Source organism: Ovis canadensis, chromosome 15, assembly GCF_042477335.2.
Source record: "Ovis canadensis isolate MfBH-ARS-UI-01 breed Bighorn chromosome 15, ARS-UI_OviCan_v2, whole genome shotgun sequence".
Taxonomy (NCBI): domain Eukaryota; kingdom Metazoa; phylum Chordata; class Mammalia; order Artiodactyla; family Bovidae; genus Ovis; species Ovis canadensis.
In genome coordinates, this window is record NC_091259.1 from 48,801,779 (window position 1) to 48,821,240 (window position 19,462).

The 19,462-nt window shown below is 40.3% G+C and overlaps 1 pseudogene; it reads right to left on the minus strand.

Annotated features, from left to right (window-relative positions):
* Window positions 1–11,732: 11,732 nt before the first annotated feature.
* LOC138420133 (ferritin light chain pseudogene) lies at window positions 11,733–12,276 on the minus strand (annotated as a pseudogene).
* Window positions 12,277–19,462: the final 7,186 nt, after the last annotated feature.

A 19,462-nucleotide genomic window follows, 5' to 3' on the forward strand; every position in this document is an offset into this window, starting at 1 on the left:
CATTCAACTATCTCATCCTCTGTCATCCCCTTCTCCTCCTGCCTTCAGTCTTTCCCAGCATCAGGGTCTTTTCCAATGAGTCAGTTCTTCTCATCAGGTGGCCACAGTATTGGAGTTTCAGCTTCAGTATCAGTCCTTCCAATGAATATTCAGGACTGGTTTCCTTCATGATTGACTGGTTTGATCTCCTTGCAGTCCAAGAGACTCTTAAGAGTCTTCTCTAACACCACAGTTCAAAAAGCATCAATTCTTCAGCACTCAGCTTTCTTTATAGTCCAACTCTCACATCCATACATGACTACTGGAAAAACCATAGCTTTGACTAGATGGACTTTTGTTGGCAAAATAATGTCTCTCCTTTTTAATATGCTGTCTAGATTGGGCATAGCTTTCCTTCCAAGGAGTAAGCGTCTTTTAATTTCATGACTGCAGTCACCATCTGCAGTGATTTTGGAGCCCCCTCAAAATAAAGTCAGCCACTGTTTCCACTGTTTCCCCGTCTATCTGCCATGAAGTGATGGGACCAGATGCCATGATCTTAATTTTTTGAATGTTGAGTTTTAAGCCAGCCTTTTCACTCTCCTCTTTCACTTTCATCAAGAGGTTCTTTAATTCCTCTTCACTTTCTGCTGTAAGGGTGGTGTCATCTGCGTATCTGAGGTTATTGATATTTCTCTCAACAATCTTGATTCCAGCTGGTGCTTCATCCAGCCCAGCATTTCTCATGATGTACTTTGCATATAAGTTAAATAAGCAGGGTGACAATATACAGCCTTGATGTACTCCTTTCCCAATTTGGAAACAGTCCATTGTTCCAGGTCCAGTTTTAACTGTTGCTTCTTAAGCTGCATACAAATTTCTCTGGATCTGTATTTCGTTGGATCTCACTTAATGGAGGTCATGTATGCACATAATAAAAAGTCAAATGATATAAAAAGATACGCAGGGAAAGTAATTCTTCCTATCACTTTTTTTTGGCTGCACCACATAGCATGTGGAATCTTCATTCCCTGACCAGGGATCAAACCTGTGCCTCTTGCATTAGAAGCTCAGAGTCTTAACTATTGTACCACCAGGGAAATCTCTCTCTCTCTTTTTCCTTTTTTTTTTTTTTTTTGGCAGAGAAAAGTATATTGCAGAGCCAAGGAAGGAAAATGAGTGACTAGTGCTCAAAAATCTGACTCCCCATTGGTTTTATTTTATAGGCAAAGTTTGGGGTGAGGGCTGCAGAATGTGTGATTTTCCTCTGATTGGTTGGTGGTGAGATAACAGGGTGGTACTCCAGAAATCCTCTGCTCAGCCTGAAGTCATCTTCCCCCTGGGGGCCTTAGTTCTGCAGAAGTCAAAGGTATTGTTATATATATTTCTTGAAGAGGAGCCAGGCTTCTGCTCTGAGGCTACATTCTAGTTTCTTGACTGTTCCTGCCCTGTTTCTGTATCTCCTCCCTTCCTTTATTAGCAACTGTTAGAATCTGCCCTTTGATACTCAGGGAAGGGCAAGGAGGCTGAATGAAACCTATTGCCTACAAGCAAGAAATGGGGGACACTTGTACCCAGGAGGGCCCTAGGGGGTGCACCTCAGCTTCAGTACTACACTCTTTTGGTTTCTTGCCACTTATTGGCTCCTCCATTTCAGTCTCCCTCCTCTGCCTCTCCTCTTTTTTTTCTGACTTCTAAATGAGCGTCTCCAAGCTCAGTTTGACCTCTCCTCTGCTCTTATTCACTAAGATGTCTCATTCAGTCCCGTGGCTTTAAATACCATCTGTAGGCTGATCATTCTGAAATCTACATTTCTATCTTCAGATTTTCTCCTGAATTCCAGACTTGTATTTCCAGCTGCCTACATAGCATTTTTCCTTTGGGTCTCTAAAAGAAATCTCAAACTCAACATGTTGAAAACCCAGCTCTTGATTTCTTCTTGTCAAACTGTTCCATCACAGTCTTCTGAGTTCTTGCCCAAGCAAAAAAATAGTCATTTTTGACTCTCACTTTCTTACCTTCCACGTTGAATCTATCAGACCAAATCCTCAATTTATTCTCTTTTCTCCAAGCCACCATCATCTTTCAATGAACAACTACAAAATTTCCTTACTTTCATATTTGTCCTGCCTATATTTTCTGTAGAAGCCAGAGTGCTTACTCAGCAACTTAAATTAGGTAAGAATACCCCCTTGATTGGGCTTCCCAGGTGGCTCTAGTGGTAAAGAACCCACCTGCCAATGCAGGAGAATTAAGAAGGTTCGATCCCTGGGTTGGGAAGATCCCGTGGAGGAGGGCATGGCAACCCACTCCAGTATTCTTGCATGGAGAATCACATGGACAAAGGAGCCTGGAGGGCTACAGTCCACAGAGTTGCAAAGACTCAATCAAGACTGAAGTGACTTAACATGCATGCATGCTTGCACTCCCTTGATTAAAATCTTCTACCTATCATGGGAAGTATCAGCTTCCCTTGATATTTCATTACTTAAATTTCTTAACCTTACTTTTAAAGTCCTATGTTGTCTACTTCTCTGATATCTTTTTTAAAAAGTTTTTATTTATTTATTTTACTTTACAATACTGTATTGATTTGTTTCCATTTCCCCTTTGCCCATTCTGTTCCAGCTGCACTAGCCTGCTTTGGATTCTTCCAGCTCAGTAAGCCAATTCTTTCCCTTGACTTTTCATGTGGTCTTAGAAAGCCTAAATGGCATCTCTTCACAGAGGTTTCCCTGATCAATCATTCTAAACGTGCCTATCATATCACCTTATTTTAATTGTCTGCATAACATTTTTATCTACCAGATATTTTTATGTTGATTGGCATTATCTGTCCCAACGAGAAAGTGATCGGAAACCTTGTTTTGTTCATTCTTGTGTCTCCTGCATAATTTGACATAATACTCATGGGTCATCCACAAGACAGTAGAAGAGGTTATGATGTCATCAGCTGAAACGTTATGTAATACTTCCCTAATGCTACTGATTTATCTTGCAAGTATTTCTCTGTTCCAGTGCTTTCCCTCCATCATCAAAAAGATGGAAAAAGCACAAAGGTGTCATCGTCTCTTTCCAGAATTAGTTATACAGTTTCTCAGCACATCCCCTTGTGTTCCATCTGTCCCCTCCAATCCATCCTTCACCTCAATTTCTAAGACCTAAGTCTAATGTGTTACTCTCCTGCTTGAAACTCTTCTGAGGCTCCCAGTTATCTGCAAGATAGTAATTTGCCTAATGCAGAATAGGAGGGCAACTCCTCTCTCCTGGCACCGTGTTTTATGCCCCTGGGTGCTTGTAGGTCCCTGTAAATACCTTGCTTTCCTTCACCTCTCTGGCCTTGCTGTTTCTTTCGAAATAGACACTCCACCTTGGAATGTCTGACACTTAGAAGCTGTGTGACCTTTGGACGTTGTTTATCATTCTGAACCTTAGTTTCCTAATAATTATAATCTTTGACCAGGGCAGCATGAGGATCTGTTGGTGTAAAATATGGACAATAAAGTAAACGTCTGGTATGTAGTGTATGCTCAAGAGAAAAAAAAAAAAAAGCTAAGATCATGCATGCAGTCCCATCACTTCATGGCAAATAGAAGGCGAAAAAGTGGAAACAGTGACAGATTTTAATTTCTTGGGCTCCAAAATCACTGCAGATGGTCACTGCAGCCGTGAAACTAAAAGACACTCCTTGGAAGGAAAGCTATGACAAACCTAGACAGAGTATTAAAAAGCAGAGACACTTTGCCAAAAAGTTCTGTGTAGTCAAAACTATGGTTTTTCTAGTAGTCATGTATGAATGTGAGAGTTGGACCATAAAGAAGGCTGAGCGCTAAAGAATTTGAAGAATGCTTTCAAATTGTGGTGCTGGGAAAGACTCTTGAGAGTCCCTTGGACTGCAAGGAGATCAAACCAGTCAATCCTAAAGGAAACCAACCCTGATTATTCACTGGAAGGGCTGTTTCTGAAGCTGAAGCTCCAATACTTGGGCCACCTGATGGGAAGAGCTGACTCATTGGAAAAGACCCTGATGCTGGGAAAGATTGAGGGCAGGAGGAGATGGGCGGATGGGGGGCGGAGGGGGTGGAATAGAGAATGAGATGGTTAGGTAGCATCACTGAATCAGTAGACATGAATTTGAGCAAACTCTGGGAGATGGAGTACTGAGGTGCCTGTTGTGCTGCAGTCCATGGGGCTGCAGAGTTGGACACAACATAGTGACTGAGCAACAACAACAAACTGTACTTATTTTTATTAGCCCAGTTAATATTAACAACATTACACAACAATATTGTAACGCTGGTATAGGATTTCTGATAGCTTCTTGACTGCTTGCATTTCAGAAAGTAACCAGATCTGGTTAAAAAGTCAGACTACCAGCTGATTCTCTGAGCCTCTGATTTAGCCCTTTTCCTTCCTGGAAACATTGCCATTCACATAATTTTCACTCCAGTGATTCTCAGATCTGCAGACACAAGATAAGCACTCACTTCTCATTGGGCCCTGGGAGTCTGTCCCTGGCTCTACACCTAGGTGAATGGTCAGTTGAGATGGCCAAGTTTTCCCGTGTCTTTGAATTGGAAATCAAGACTTTGAAGTTTTTCTCTCATCTTTCCTGAGGACTTGCCAAACATCCAGGCTTCAGGAACTTGTATAAGCCTCCCAGAGTTGGCCTCTTGGCGAGGGAATGCTCGTAACCCTGTTAGGTAAATGGATGTTGCTGAGTTCAAAGCACTTCGGCACCAGTTATCTTGTTATCACTGCAAAGGGGTTTAGGCACCCACCTAGCATCTTGTAGACTTTGAGACCTGAGGATAATGACATGTTGTGAATTTCCAGGGTGTGGTGGGAACGGTGAGGTGGTTTAGCCTGGAGTGTTCCACAGGAACATAAAGCAGGATGGCCGTGCCTAATGACAACCTTTGATGGGATCGGAATGTGACACAGCTGAGCCAGGCCTCCTGGTGATTTTTATCTACTTTCAAGCTTTACCTGCTCTGAGTTTTGTGAAGTTTAGTTGTCTTTTAAGTGAATACATTGATTCAGTTAGAGACTTTAAAAATTAAGCCAATTTGCTAAATACTGTGTTATGTGCTATGGGAAATTCTAAGATAAATCATGATCCCTGCCCTCTAGGCACTGATAGTCTATAGGAGATATGAGACCTATGGATCAGTAACTGAAATAGATGGTGGAAAATGATAACGATTCAAGATAAATATAAATAAACTGTAAAGTAAATTCAGAGAAGGGAGAGTTATTCATTAATCAGAGAACCATCTGGAGTAAATTTTTAGAGCAAGAATTATTTGCTTTCAACTTAAAGGATTAGAGATGCAGAGGGCATGCCAGGTGGCAGAAAAGCCTGGGTGTGTATAGGACTGCCACAAGTTTTGTTCAGTGCCCATAAGAGATCAGATAGATAGAAACTAGATCATAGGGGTCCTTATGGTCTGTGTAGGAAATTAGGATCTTGTTCTTTAGGCTGTGCGCATTGCAGCAGTGGGTTCAATCCCTGGGTCAGGAAGATCCTCAGGAGGAGGAAACGGCAACTCACTCCAGTTTTCTTGCCTGGAAAACCCCACTGACAGAGGAGCCTGGGGGCCCACTCCATGGGATCACAACACGACTGCGGTGATGGAGCTCTCACGCACGCGCCCTGAGCTGCAGGTGACTTCTTAACTGCTGAGCCACCTGGGAAACCTGTGGTCAGCTTAGGCAGGTGTTCTAAGTGAAATTAGCACAACTTTGCAGATAATTATCAAAAAAAAGGTGAATAAAAAATATTATGAGAAACAAACCCATTAAGTTTGGAAGGAGAATGTATAGTTTGCTAAGGCTTCTGGATTTACCCAGGTGGCACTAGTGGTAAAGAACCCTCCTGCCATTGCAAGAGACATAAGAAACTCAGGTTTGATTCCTAGGTTGGGAAGAGTACCTGGAAGAGGACATAGTAACCCACTCCCATTCTTGTCTGGCGAATCCCACGGACAGATGAACCTGGGGGCCTACAGTCCATAGGGTGGCACAGAGTCGGACACAACCAAGTGACTGAACATGCACGTGAGCGAGGTTTCTTTAACAGCACCACAAACTAGATGGCTTAAACAACAGACATGTAGCGAATCGCAATTTTAGAGGCTGGAAGTCCAAGGTCAAGGTGTTGGCATTGTTGGTTCCTTCTGAGTGGGTGAGAAAGAATCTGTTACACGCCTCTTTCTTAGCTTCTGGTGATTTGCTGGCAGTCTTACCATTCCTTGGGTTGTAAATACAATCAGATGGTGTGTTCCCTGTGTGGGTGCTATGTTCAAATTCTCCCTTTTTATCAAGATATTGGTCATATTAGATTATGGGCCCATTCTGTTCCAGTATGCCTTCATCTTAACTACTTTTGTCTGCAACAACCCTATTTCCAAATAATGTCACCCCAGTTCTACTGGGGGTTAGTACTGGAAAATATGAATTCTGTGGGGACATAATTCCACATGCAACAGGGAAGCTGACCTTTGGGAAACCATTTCAGCAGAGACCAGATAATAGATAAGACAGCAGAATTAGAAAGTGGAAGTCTGAGGTGGAAGGGAAACAGAAGAGTGTGGGACAAACTGAAATAGATGGACCACAAGGGCAGATGAAATGTTTGTGTTGAGGGCAAAGCAAAAGGGACGTCTGAGCAGTAGCATGTGTCCACGCCCAAGTGCAGAGGGTGGACTTTTCTGTACCCTTCTGCCTGGCCCCACACGCTTTTTTGTTTTCGCCTGAACTGTATGGCAAGTTGGTTTATTTCTCCAGTTTGCTCATGAAAAGAATTATCACAGAGAGAAAGAAAGCAGGTAGATCGAGCAGCCCTGATTTGTGTTATACTATAGAAATATAACGAGGAAAAGAGGAAGGAAGGAAGTCCTTCTTTGGATGTAACCGGAGCATATGCCCTCAGAGAATTACAGGCTTTCTTTTAAAACTCCTTTTTTTTTTTTACCCTCCAAAGATGTGTAGCTTAGAATGAAGAACATTTCCTTTGAGAGAAAGCTTTAAAGATAGTAATAATCTTAATTAAATAGTCTCTCATATTCAGAAGGGAACAAAATTATAAATGTACATGCAGTTTTCTCAACTGTATGTTCTTTTTAGTGATGTTAATATTTCCCTAGAGGTAACAGTAAAGTTTCTTCCTAATTAGGTAGTATTTTATTAAAGTGAATGGAATTTCATGCTAGTTTGAACACCATTTTCAAGAATTAAATAGTAACCATAGTCTCAGATAAAGGGGGTTTTGCTTTCTTCTATGGAAATTATTTGTGCTGGTCAATAGCTAGTTTTGGGGGCCTCCCTGGAAGCTCAGTGGTAAAGAATCCACCTGCCAATCCAGGAGACACAGTTTCAATTCCTGGTCCAGGAAGACTCCGCATGCCCCAGAGCAACGAAGCCCACTCTGGTGTTTAGTTGCGCTAAGCCTATGAGCCACGACTCTTGAGCCCCTGCTCTAGAGCCCGGAAACGGCCACTGCTGAGCGCACGCATTGCAGTTACAGATGCCTGTGCGTCCTACAGCCTGTGCCCCACGAGAGAAGCCACCACAATGAGAAGCCCGCTCTCTGCAGCTAGAGAGCAGGCCCCGATTCTCAAAACCAGAGGAAAGCCTGCATAGCAACGAAGACCCAGCACAGCCAAGAATAAATCAGTGAATGAACAGAATTATTAACAAAACAGTAACTAGTTTCAGCATGAAAAAACCAATGAGTTTTCTTGTCAAATGAAGGTGGTTCAAATCCTCCAAGATTTTGCCAAGCATGGTTATATTATTGATGATTCTACTTATGCCAAGATAGCTATTTTAGGTAAAAATTAAAATAATTTAAACTTTGCAGGAATCTAACTTTCACAGTTGACTGATTGTTTTAATCAAAGAAGTCAAAATCATTTACAGATTCAGCCTTAATTAACCTCTAAGGGTGTAGTATGGTGCTGGGGCATGAGGACTCAGACTGGAAGCAGAAAGATGAGTTCAAACCTGATTCTGTGATTAAAGAAAAAAGAGCCCAAAAAGTATGTAAAATTGGAAATGATGGAGATTAAAGTAACTGTGCATATAAACCCACAAAAGTAATAAATGGAAGTGAGAAATATGAATGTACTAACTACCATACAAGATGCTGAAAAGTAATTAAAAAGCTATGATGGAAGAAGACAACAGGACCAGACAGATTTACAAGCAAGTTTTTTTTTTTTTCCTTCATTTTTAAAGGATATATAGTACAAATGTTTTATAAACTAGTTTAGGTCATAGACAATGATCACATATGAATGTAGATGCAAAATTTCTAAAATATAGCAAGAATTTATTAATGTATCTAAGTGTAGTAAAATCAGTACAGTTTATTCCAAGAATGCAAATATCATTCAGTACTGGAAATCTATCAGCATAGTCCATTAATCAACAAATTAAAGAAAAAATTAACATATCAATTGAAAAGACATTTGAAAATTTAGCAACTATTCCTAACACAAACAAAACAAAAAACTCTCAATAAAATAAAGATCATTTACCAGAAACGAATACCAAATATTATCCTAAGTGGGAAAACAGTAAAATTATTTCAGTTCAAACCAAAAACTAGACAGAAATGCCTACTTTCCCCATTACTGTTTAACATTGACTTGGAGGTTCTTGCAAATATAATAAATAAATAAAATGGTAAAAACAGTGGGAAAGCAGAGAAGAATAATCTCTTTTTCTGAACATATAATTATATACATGAAAAATCCAGGAAGCTGTAATAAAAAACTGTTTAGAATTAATAAGATAATTTGGCTAGGCTTCTAGCTGCAAGATAAATATATAAAAATCAGCAAGTTTAATCAATTATAAAAATAAACAGCTACAAATGGGATTGTAAAAAAGTAATTAGTAACAACAAAATTATAAAATAAAAAGAAATTTAGCAAGAAAAGTATAGGACTTATATGAAGCAATTAATTCATTAGAAGTTGTGTGCCTTGTGTAGCCAAGACATGGAAGGAACTTAAGTGTCCATTGACAGAGGGATGGATAAAGAAGATAAGGTAAACATATGCAATAGACTATTACTCAGCCATTAAAAAGAATGAAATAATGCCATTTGCAACAACATGCGTGGACCTAGAGGTTGTCATACTGAGTGAAGTAAGCCCGACAGAGAAGAAGAAATACTGTATGGCATCCCTTATATGTGAAATCTGAAAAGAAATGATAGAAATGAACTTACTTACAAAACAGAAAGAGACTCACAGACTTAGAGAATGAAGTCTCTTATGGTTGCCTAGGTGGTGAGAGAAGAATGGAGGAAACCGATAGGGCGTTTGGAAGGACATGTACACACTGATATATTTAAAATGCATAACCAACAAGGGCCTTCTGAATAGCATGTGGAACTCTGTTCAGTGTTGTGTGGCAGGCTGGGTGAGAGGGGAGTTTGAGGGAGAATGGAGACATGTAGAGAAATATCAATAACCTCAGATATGCAGATGACACCACGCTTATGGCAGAAAGTGAAGAGGAGCTAAAAAGCCTCTTGATGAAAGTGAAAGAGGAGAGTGAAAAGGTTGCCTTAAAGCTCAACATTCAGAAAACTAAGATCATGGCATCTGGTCCCATCACTTCATGGGAAATAGATGGGGAAACAGTAGAAACAGTGTCAGACTTTGTTTTTATGGGCTCCAAAATCACTGCAGATGGTGACTGCAGCCATGAAATTAAAAGACGCTTACTCCTTGGAAGAAAAGTTATGACCAACCTAGACAGTATATTCAAAAGCAGAGACATTACTTTGCTGACTAAGGTCCGTCTAGTCAAGGCTATGGTTTTTCCAGTAGTCATGTATGGATGTGAGAGTTAGACTGTGAAGAAGGCTGAGCACCGAAGAATTGATGCGTTTGAGCTGTGGTGTTGGAGAAGACTCTTGAGAGTCCCTTGGACTGCAAGGAGATCCAACCAGTCCATTCTGAAGGAGATCAACCCTGGGATTTCTTTGGAAGGAATGATGCTAAAGCTGAAGCTCCAGTACTTTGGACACCTCATGCGAAGAGTTGATTCATTGGAAAAGACTCTGATGCTGGGAGAGATTGGGGGCAGGAGGAGAAGGGGACTACCCAGAATGAGATGGCTGGATGGCATCACGGACTCGATGGACGTGAGTCTGAGTGAACTCCGGGAGATGGTGATAGACAGGGAGGCCTGGCATGCTGCAATTCATAGGGTTGCAAAGAGTTGGATACGACTGAGTGACTGAACTGAACTGAACTGGAGACATGTAAATATATGGCTGAGCCCCTTCGCTGTCCGCCCGAAACTATCACAACATGGTTTGTTAATAGGCTATACTCCAATACAAAACAAAAAGTTAAAAAAAAGAGTTGTGTGTCTTATAGAGGGACATAAGATATAAACAAATAGAAATACCATGTTTTTGAAAGGGAAGACAATTAAAAGGCTAATTTTTCCAAAATTAATATATGAATTTAATGCATTTTTAAAAATGTAATTAGGATTTCAGTGGCTTTGGAGTGAGGAGGATTCAATAAAATGATATTAAAGTTTATATAGAAAAATAAATGCCCAAAGATGACCCAGAAAAATATGGTAAAAGGACTACTGAGAAAGGATTTACAAGATGATAGAACATGCTGCTGCTGCTGCTGCTGCTGCTGCTAAGTCGCTTTAGTCATGTCCGACTCTGTGCGACCCCAACATACTTTAAATTAAATTCTTTATTGGCATAGGAATAGATAGCTAGATCAGTAAGATAGAATAAATACTCTAGAAATAGAACCTGGAATGTATAAGCAGCTTCTGTGTTAGAAAGTTGATAGTTTAGTTCCCTGGGAAAAGGCTTCACTCTATAATGAATGATCTTGGCAAAGCTGGCTATCTATTTGGAAGAAAAATTTGGACCCCCCTATCTTATGTATATTTTAAAATAAGGATAGCTGTAAAAACTAAATATAAAAAAATTAAACTATAATATCTTGCAAGATACTCTGGGAGGTTACATTCTTAGATTTTCTGAGAGTTGGATGAAGAAAGATGTTTTAAATCAGAAGCTTAACTGTATTTAACTATATAAAAATTCACACTCTTATATGGCAAAGATTTCATGGGCAAAGTAAATAGATGACAAATTTGGAAAGAATAATTATAATGCATGTGATAGGTAGAAAATCTGTAGTGAAAATACACCAAGAACTCTTTAACAATGGCAGGGCGAAGATGAACTACCCAGTAAAAAATGGCCTAATCATATAAAGAGGCATTTGTGTGGTAGAACAAATTCAGTTGCCAGTAAACATATGAAAAGGCGCTCAGATTCATTAGAAGTTAGAGAATGCAAATTAAAGTAACAATGAGGTTATTCATTACCTTTATCTGATTGTTAGAGACAGTAGTGCCAGCTACTGGTGGGGAGATACAGAGAAAAAGGTACTTGCACACTTTTCCAAGGGATATATGAATTATATCAGTCGGTTTGTAAAGAGATCTTCTAAAAATAAAACATATATCTTTTCTTCAATCTAGCAATCCCTCTTAAAGACTTTCTCTTATACAAATGAACTCATTCTGATTTGGAAGGGTTTCTGTAAGACACTGTGCTTTTTTGTTCTCTCCCTTTGTCTTTTTTGGAGGGGGGTGGCTGTAAAATCTTTATTGTTCTCCTTTGGTCCAAGGCTTGGGAGAGGGCTCCAGGGAGGTTAAAAAGCTGCTGAACAGCACAGAGAAGAGCTTCAAGTAGAAGCCCTGACACCAGAAGGGTTCCTCAGAGGCTGCTGGGCTTTGGAGGCTCCTGTCACGCTTGAGGTGAGCCTTTCGAAAACATACTCACCCAGCTCAGCCTGAGTTGGTCAGATGGTTGCCCATCTTCTTGATGAGTTTCACCTGCTCATCTAGGAAGTGGCTCTCCAGGAAGTCACAGAGGTGGGATCTGCCCAGGCAGAAAAGGGCCTGGAAAAGTTAAGGTTCTTATCCCTGAGAACGCGGCTTCCATAGCATCCTGGGTTTTTCCGCTCATGGTGCCGATGGCTTCTGCATGTCCTAGAAAATGACGTGGCACCATGCTGGTTTTGCATTTCCAAGAGAGGCTCGGCATCCTTGAGCTTCTCCACCAATTTATGGAAGAAGTGACACACGCTGTCCCGAGCCACATTGTCATCATGGAAATAGAAGCCCAGAGAGAGGTAGGTGTAGAGGGTTGGCAGGTGCGTATTGACCCAGGCGGTTGACAGCAGCCTTCATTTTGGTGGAATAATTCTCAGGAATCTGGGAGCTCATGGTTGACTGGTAATGAGTTAAATTCAAAAAATGATGTTGGCTGGTCCTGGAGGCCAAGGAGAGCTGAGTGGTTGGTTCCCAAGGTTGAGACTGGAAGAAAGTTTGGAGGGGGGCTGGGGGCTGGAGGATGGGGCATTGCTGGGTCTGTTCTAGTAGAACACCACTGAAGCAAGAGACAGAGCCAGGGACCACCCAGCACACTGTAAACTGTAGGATAACATGAAGTGAGAAAAACAAGATGCCAGAAATGGCAGTCAGTCGGTTCAGTCACTCATTTGTATCTGACTCTTTGAGACGCCATGTACTGCAGCATGCCAGGCTTCTCTGTCCATCACCAGCTCCCCAAGCTTGCTCAAACTCATGTCCATCAAGTTGGTGATGCCATCCAACCATCTCATCCTCTGTCGTCTCCTTCTCCTCCTGCCTTCAATCTTTCCCAGCATCAGGGTCTTTTCCAATGAGTCAGTTCTTTGCATGAGGTGGCCAAAATGTTGGAGTTTCAGCTTCAGTATCAGTCCTTCCAATGAATATTCAGGACTGGTTTCCTTTAGGTTTGACTGGTTGGGTCTCCTTGCAGTCCAAGGGACTCTCAAGAGTCTTCTCCAATACCACAGTTCAAAAGCATCAATTCTTTGGCACTCAGTTTCCTTTATGGTACAAATCTCACATCTATGCATGACGATTGGAAAAAACCATAGCTTTGACTAGTCGGACCTTTGTTGGCAAAGCAATGTCTCTGCTTTTTGGTATGCTGTCTAGGTTGATCCTAGCTTTTCTTTCAGGGAGCAAGCATCTTTTAATTTCATGGCTGCAGCCACCATCTACAGTGATTTTCAAGCCCAAGAAAATAAAGTCTGTCATTGTTTCCCCATCAAAGGAAACTCAAACTCATGTCCATCAAGTTGGTGATGCCATCCAACCATCTCATCATTTGTCATCCCCTTCTTCTCCTGCCTTCAATCTTTCCCAGCATCAGGGTCTTTTTGAATGAGTCAGTTCTTCGGATCAGGTGGTTCTTCACATCAGTCAGTTCTTTGCATCATTGTTTCCCCATCAAAGTCTTCCAGTTTCCCCATCTATTTGCCATGAAGGGATGGGACCAGATGCCATAATCTTAGCTTTTTAAATGTGGAGTTTTAAGCCAGTTTTTTCACTCTCCTTTTTCACTTTTATCAAGAGGCTCTTTAGTTCTTCACTTTCTTCCATTAGGGTGGTGTCATCTGTGTATCTGAGGTTACTAATGTTTCTCACAGCAATCTTGATTCCAGCTTGTGCTTCATCCAGCCTGGCATTTCACATGATATACTCTGCATATAAGTTAAATAAACAGGGTGACAATATACAACCTTGATATACTCCTTTCCCAATTTGGAACCAGTGCGCTGTTCCATGTCCAGTTCTGTTGTTTCTTGACCTGCATACAGATTTCTCAGGAGTCAGGTAAGGTGCTCTGATATTCCCATCTCTTCAAGAATTTTCCACAGTTTGTTGTGATCCACACAGTCAAAGGTTTTGGTATAGTCAGTAAAGCAGAAGTAGATGTTTTTCTGGAACTCTCTTACTTCTTCAATGATCCAGTGGATGTTGGCAATTTGATCTCTGGTTCCTCTGCCTTTTTAAAATCCAGTTTAAACATCTGGAAGTTCATGGTTCATGTATCATTGAAGCCTGGCTTGGAGAATTTTGAGCATTACCTTGCTAGTGTGTGAGATGAGTGCAACTGTGCGGTAGTTTGAGTATTCTTTGGCATTGCTTTTCTTTGAGATTGGAATGAAAATTGACCTTTTCCAGTCCTGTGGCCACTGCTGAGTTTTCCAATTTTTTTGGCATATTGTGTGCAGCACTTTCACAGCATCATCTTTTAGGATTTGAAATAGCTCAACTGGAACTGTATCGCTTCTACAAGCTTGGTTCATAGTGATGCTTCCTGAGGCCCACTTGACTTTGCATTCCAGGATGTCTGGCTCTAGGTGAGTGATAACACCATGGGTCATGAAGTTATCTGGGTCATGAAGATCTTTTGTGTATAGTTCTTCTGTGTATTCTTGCCACCTCCTCTTAATATCTTCTGCTTCTTTTAGGTCCATACTGTTTCTGTCCTTCATTGGGCCCATCTTTGCATGAAATGTTCCATGCTATCTCTAGCCAGAAATGTAGATAATATAAATCCAATTTCTCTAAGAGAAACAATGAAAAGCTTCCCCTAATGAGAATATGAATATATGACATTATATAAATATGGAGAAATATATGGACAGATTCATGCTGGGTTATTGACATGAATTTTCTGTGATACTGGGTAGAGGGGGCAGTTAATTAGCCAAATATTGCATCAAGAATTTTATATGGAATATATTTACTTTTCCCAGTTAAATTTTAATTTTTCTGAAATTATTTGTATGAAGGTAAATTGTTTTCCATCGAGATTTTTTGACAGACTCAACTAATTACTTTTTTTTTCTACTGAGTTTGACTGGTTATAACTTGTTACTGTGAGTTTTCTTTTTGGTCATTGCTTTTTGTTTGGTTGGTATGTGTGTGTTTGGGGGCCACATAGCATGTCTTATGGGATTAGTTTCCCTACCAGGGATGGAAACTGATTCCTGAGTCCTAAACACTAGACTACCAGGGAATTTCCAAGGCCATTACTTTTCACAAGTACAATACCCATGGGTCAAATGATCAGATTAAAATTTTGTGAAGAAGATTCTACTTTTTCGCATAAAATTTTGAGTTCATATTTTATTGTTTTTAATAATACCTAGAAGAAGTGATTCTTTTTCTGTGGGTAGAGGGGTTATGGACTCAGCATGTGGGATCTTCCCTGACCAGGGACTGAACCTTGGGCCCCTGTGTTGGAAGCACAGAATCTTAATCCCTGGACCACCAGGATGTGATTCTTTTAGTCATTTAAAAATCAATAATATATTTTCTTATTTGAAGTTTTTGCCATTGCAGTGTTTGTTTTGGATAGGTAATTTCTGCAAGTAATATTTATTATGAATTGGATGTTAGTGATTTTATATTTCATCAGATCTGAATACACAATGGGATGAAAATATTTTTGAGGTCAAAAGTTAGGGTCAAAATGCTCTTCTCTGTGCCTGATGTAAACTAAATACTTGGTAATTACTAATCATTATGATTACTTGAAAGTGTAAATCAGTCCTACTCTATTTATAGAGCCACTCTATTCTCCACAAGACTTTGTGGTGGAGGTAAGGGAAACAACAGTTTGTGTAGAGCTGGGACCAGGGGTCAACAAGGTAATCTTACCAAGTGAGACAGGTCAAGCCTAAAATCCAGTGGGGATGGGTAGTGCCAAACTGGTCAAGGCCTGCTCAGGCTAAAGGGGCATTTGCTACTCAGCTCTAGCTAACTGTGGGTCATGTATTGCCACAACCTTAGATTTTTAACAGTCTGAAAGTGCACATTTTCAGGTGAAATGCGATATTTAAGCACTGGTAGATAATCTGATTTTTATAGAACCCAGTGTGGGTCACATTATGCAGTTTCAGCAGAACATGCATGTTGTGTACCACTTCTTAAAAAAAAAAATTATGTATGTATTTGGATGTTGTGTACCACTTAAAAAAAAACAACAACTAGTGATGTATTTATTTGGCTGCAATGGGTCTTCGTTGCGTCGTGTGGAATCTTTTGTGGCTGTGCACCGGCTCTCTAGTTGGGGCCTGTGGGCTTGATAGTTGTGGCTCACAGGCTTAGTTGCTCTACAGCATGTGGGATCTTAGTCCTCCAAGCAGGATTTGAACCTGTGTCCCCTGCATTGCGAGGTGCATTCTTAACCACTGGATCACCAGGGGAGTCCCTGCACACAACTTTTTGACTTCAGTGTGGCTCAGCCCAGGCCTGTCCTCGTGTTCCCAGTGTTGGAAAATGAGACGTATTGGGAAATGTCAGACTCCGTTGGAAAAGTCCTTCCTGCTAAGGAAGCTCAGCTGTAACGTCAGGACCAGACAAGGCCAGTGTGTCCTTGGTCCAGGTCTGAAGGATGGGAATGAAGTGAAGTATGCTGGCAAGGAATATGTCCAGTCACATCCCATTATTTCAGGGCAACCCTTGAAATAACATGGGATGTCGGCTGTTTGGCAGCAGGTGGCAGCATTAGAACAGAGATTGGCCATGTGAGAGCCCATGAGCGTCTCAGTTCCTTCCTATTTGTATTTGACGAAAGGAAGAAATAGATTACCCCAGATCAGTTTTAGAGGAAACAAAGTTATTTGCCATATGTTTTCAATAATAAAAAAAAAAGATTTAAGTTCCTACTAAGTGCCAGTTCCCGTGCTGTACATTTTCTCAACAGTCATCTTGTTTAAACCTCACAAGCTGTCCTGCGGGCAACTGTTAATATTTCTCGCATCTTAAAGATGGAGAAATTGAGTTTTAGAAAGTTAAAGATCTGAAAGTTGTACTGTTTCTAAGAGGTGAAGTTGGGTCTGGAACTACTAGAACTTTGACTCTTTTCATGGAATCACACCTGTCTCTACCAGCCTTATAGTCATGTTGCTGTCTCAAATCTGTTGATATTTTGTCTGATTGATATTCTTAAGAAACTCAGGCTGTATTCTGGGACAGAGAAAGCCAGCATGGCAGAGGACATCTGCCCCAGAACCTGGCCAGGTGGTTGTGCCCCAGAGCTGTTGATTGAGAGACGATGGATGCTATTATGGAAAAACACCAGATTTACAGTCTGGAGGATGGATATAGAAATTTAATGTGTTTCTTCATTTTTTTATGTAACAATTCTGCGACAAGAACAGATTACCTCTTCCCTTTCTTATTATCTAAAGCATCAACATAGAAAATAAACTATCTAAGAAACTGAATATTTCTTGTGACAAATACGAGGGGCTGGCTATCACTCCATTTAATTTGGTAATTAAAGCTGGAGTGTGTTTGCAATACAGACCTACCCCTGGCTCTTTTGTACAGTATCAGATTGTTTGATTAAAATAGATTCATCTCCTGATTTTGTATAAATGGCTTAAATCTGTTAAACAATTTGATAAATAATTTAGATCATCTAACAAAGTTCAGAATTTTTTATGGCTAAGGCAGTGCTGGGTAGAGAACAGATTCTATACTGTCCCTTTCTTCCTGTATGACCCTGTGCAAGTAACTCATTCTTCACTGATAAAGCAGGGGATGGATTGAATGGCATCACAGGCTTCTTCCTGCTCTGCTAGTCTATGACTTTCTGAAGTCCCCATGGATTTGTGTGGGAACAGAACTAAGTCCGCTTTCTTGCAAAGGAGTTCCAGAAGCGGGAACAGGATTAGATAAGCCCTTCCACCTTCAGAGGAATGATCCCAAGTCACTGGCTAGTTAGGAACCAATGCAAAGGAATAGTATTATATGGTATTTATTAAAGAGCACAAGCTTGAAATCAGACAATCCTGATCCAAATCCTCATCTACTGGTGACTAGCTGGGTGTTTAATCTTGGATAAAATCTGAATCTTGATTTTCTTAGCAAATAGCTGATGATTTCCTATGAATTTTTAAAAATAATTTTTATTGGAGTATAGTAGATTTACAATGTGTTACTTTCTGCTGTACAGCAAAGCAAATCGGTTACACATATACATATATCCATTCTTTTTTAGATTCTTTACCCATGTAGGTCATTTCAGAATGTTGAGTAAAGTGCCCTGTGCTATACAGTAGGTCCTTATTAGTTATCTGTTTTATATATATTAGTGTGTATATATCAACCCCAATCTCCCAATTTATCCCTCCCCCTTTCCTTCCTGGTAGCTTTAAGTTTGGGGGCTTCCCAGGTGGCATTAGTGGTAAAGAACCCGCTCGCCAATGCAAGAGATGTGAAAGACGTGGATTCAATCCCTGGGTTGGGAAGATCCCCTGGAGGAGGGCGTGGCAACCTGCCCCAGGATTCTTGATGGGAGAATCCCATGGACAGAGAAGCCTGGTGGGCTATATAGTCCATAAGGTTGCAAAGAGTCAGACACAACTGAAGCGACTTAGCACGCACACAGCTTTAAGTTTGTTTTCTCTATTTGTGACTCTATTTCTATTTTGTAAAAAAGTTCATTTGTACGATTATTTTTAGATTCCACATTTAAGTGATATTTGTCTTTGTTTGACTTACTCCACTCAATATGACAATCTCTAAGTCCAACCTGTTGCTGAAAATGACATTATTTTGCTCTTTTTTTATGACTAATATTCCGTTGTATGTGTGTACCATGTCTTCTTTATCCATTCCTCTGTCAATGGATATTTAGGTCATTTCCATATCCTAGTTATTATAAGTAGTGCTGCAGTGAACATTGGGGTGTGTGTATCTTTTTGGATTAAGGTTTTCTCTGAGAATATGCCCTGGAGTGGAATTGCTGGGTCATATGGTAGTTGAAGTTTTCCAAAGGACCCTCCATACTGTTCTCCATAGTGACTGTACCAACTTACATTCCCACCTACAGTGTAGGAGAGTTCCCTTTTCTCCACATTTCCAGCATTTGTTGTTTGTAGACTTTTGCTGAGGCTCATTCTGGTCAGTGTGAGGTGATACCTCCGTAGTTTTGGTTTGCATTTCTCTAATAATCAGTGATGTTGAGCACCTTTTCAGGTGCATTTTGGCCACCTGAATGTCTTCTTTGGAGAAGTGTCTATTTAGAGCTTCCACCTATTTTTTGTTTGGGTTGTTCACTTTTTTTTTTTTTAATATTGAGCTGCATTAACTGTTTGTATTGCTGTTGGTTTTAAATAAGTCAGAATTTATAATGTGACATGACAGTCATTCAATAAATGGTAACATTTTTCATTAGCAGTTGTTTTTGGTTAAATTATATCACCTGAATATTCATATGTTGAAATGCTGGCTCTCAGGACTTCAGAATGTGACCTTGTTTGAAGATATAGTCTTTTCAGAAGTAATCAAGTTAAAATTGAGGTCATTAAGATGGACCCTAATCCAATAGGATTGGTATCCTTATAAAAAGGGGGAATTTAGTTACAGAGATGTACATTGAGGATGGATGATATACAGACACATCTATGCCTAGAAGAGAGTTGTGGAACTGATCCTTCCCTCATAGACCTCAGGATAAACCACCCTGTTGACACCTTGATCTTGGACTTCCAGCCTCTAGAAATAAGAGCCAATAAATTATTGCTGTTTATTCAGTCTGTGGTGCTTGTTAAGCAGC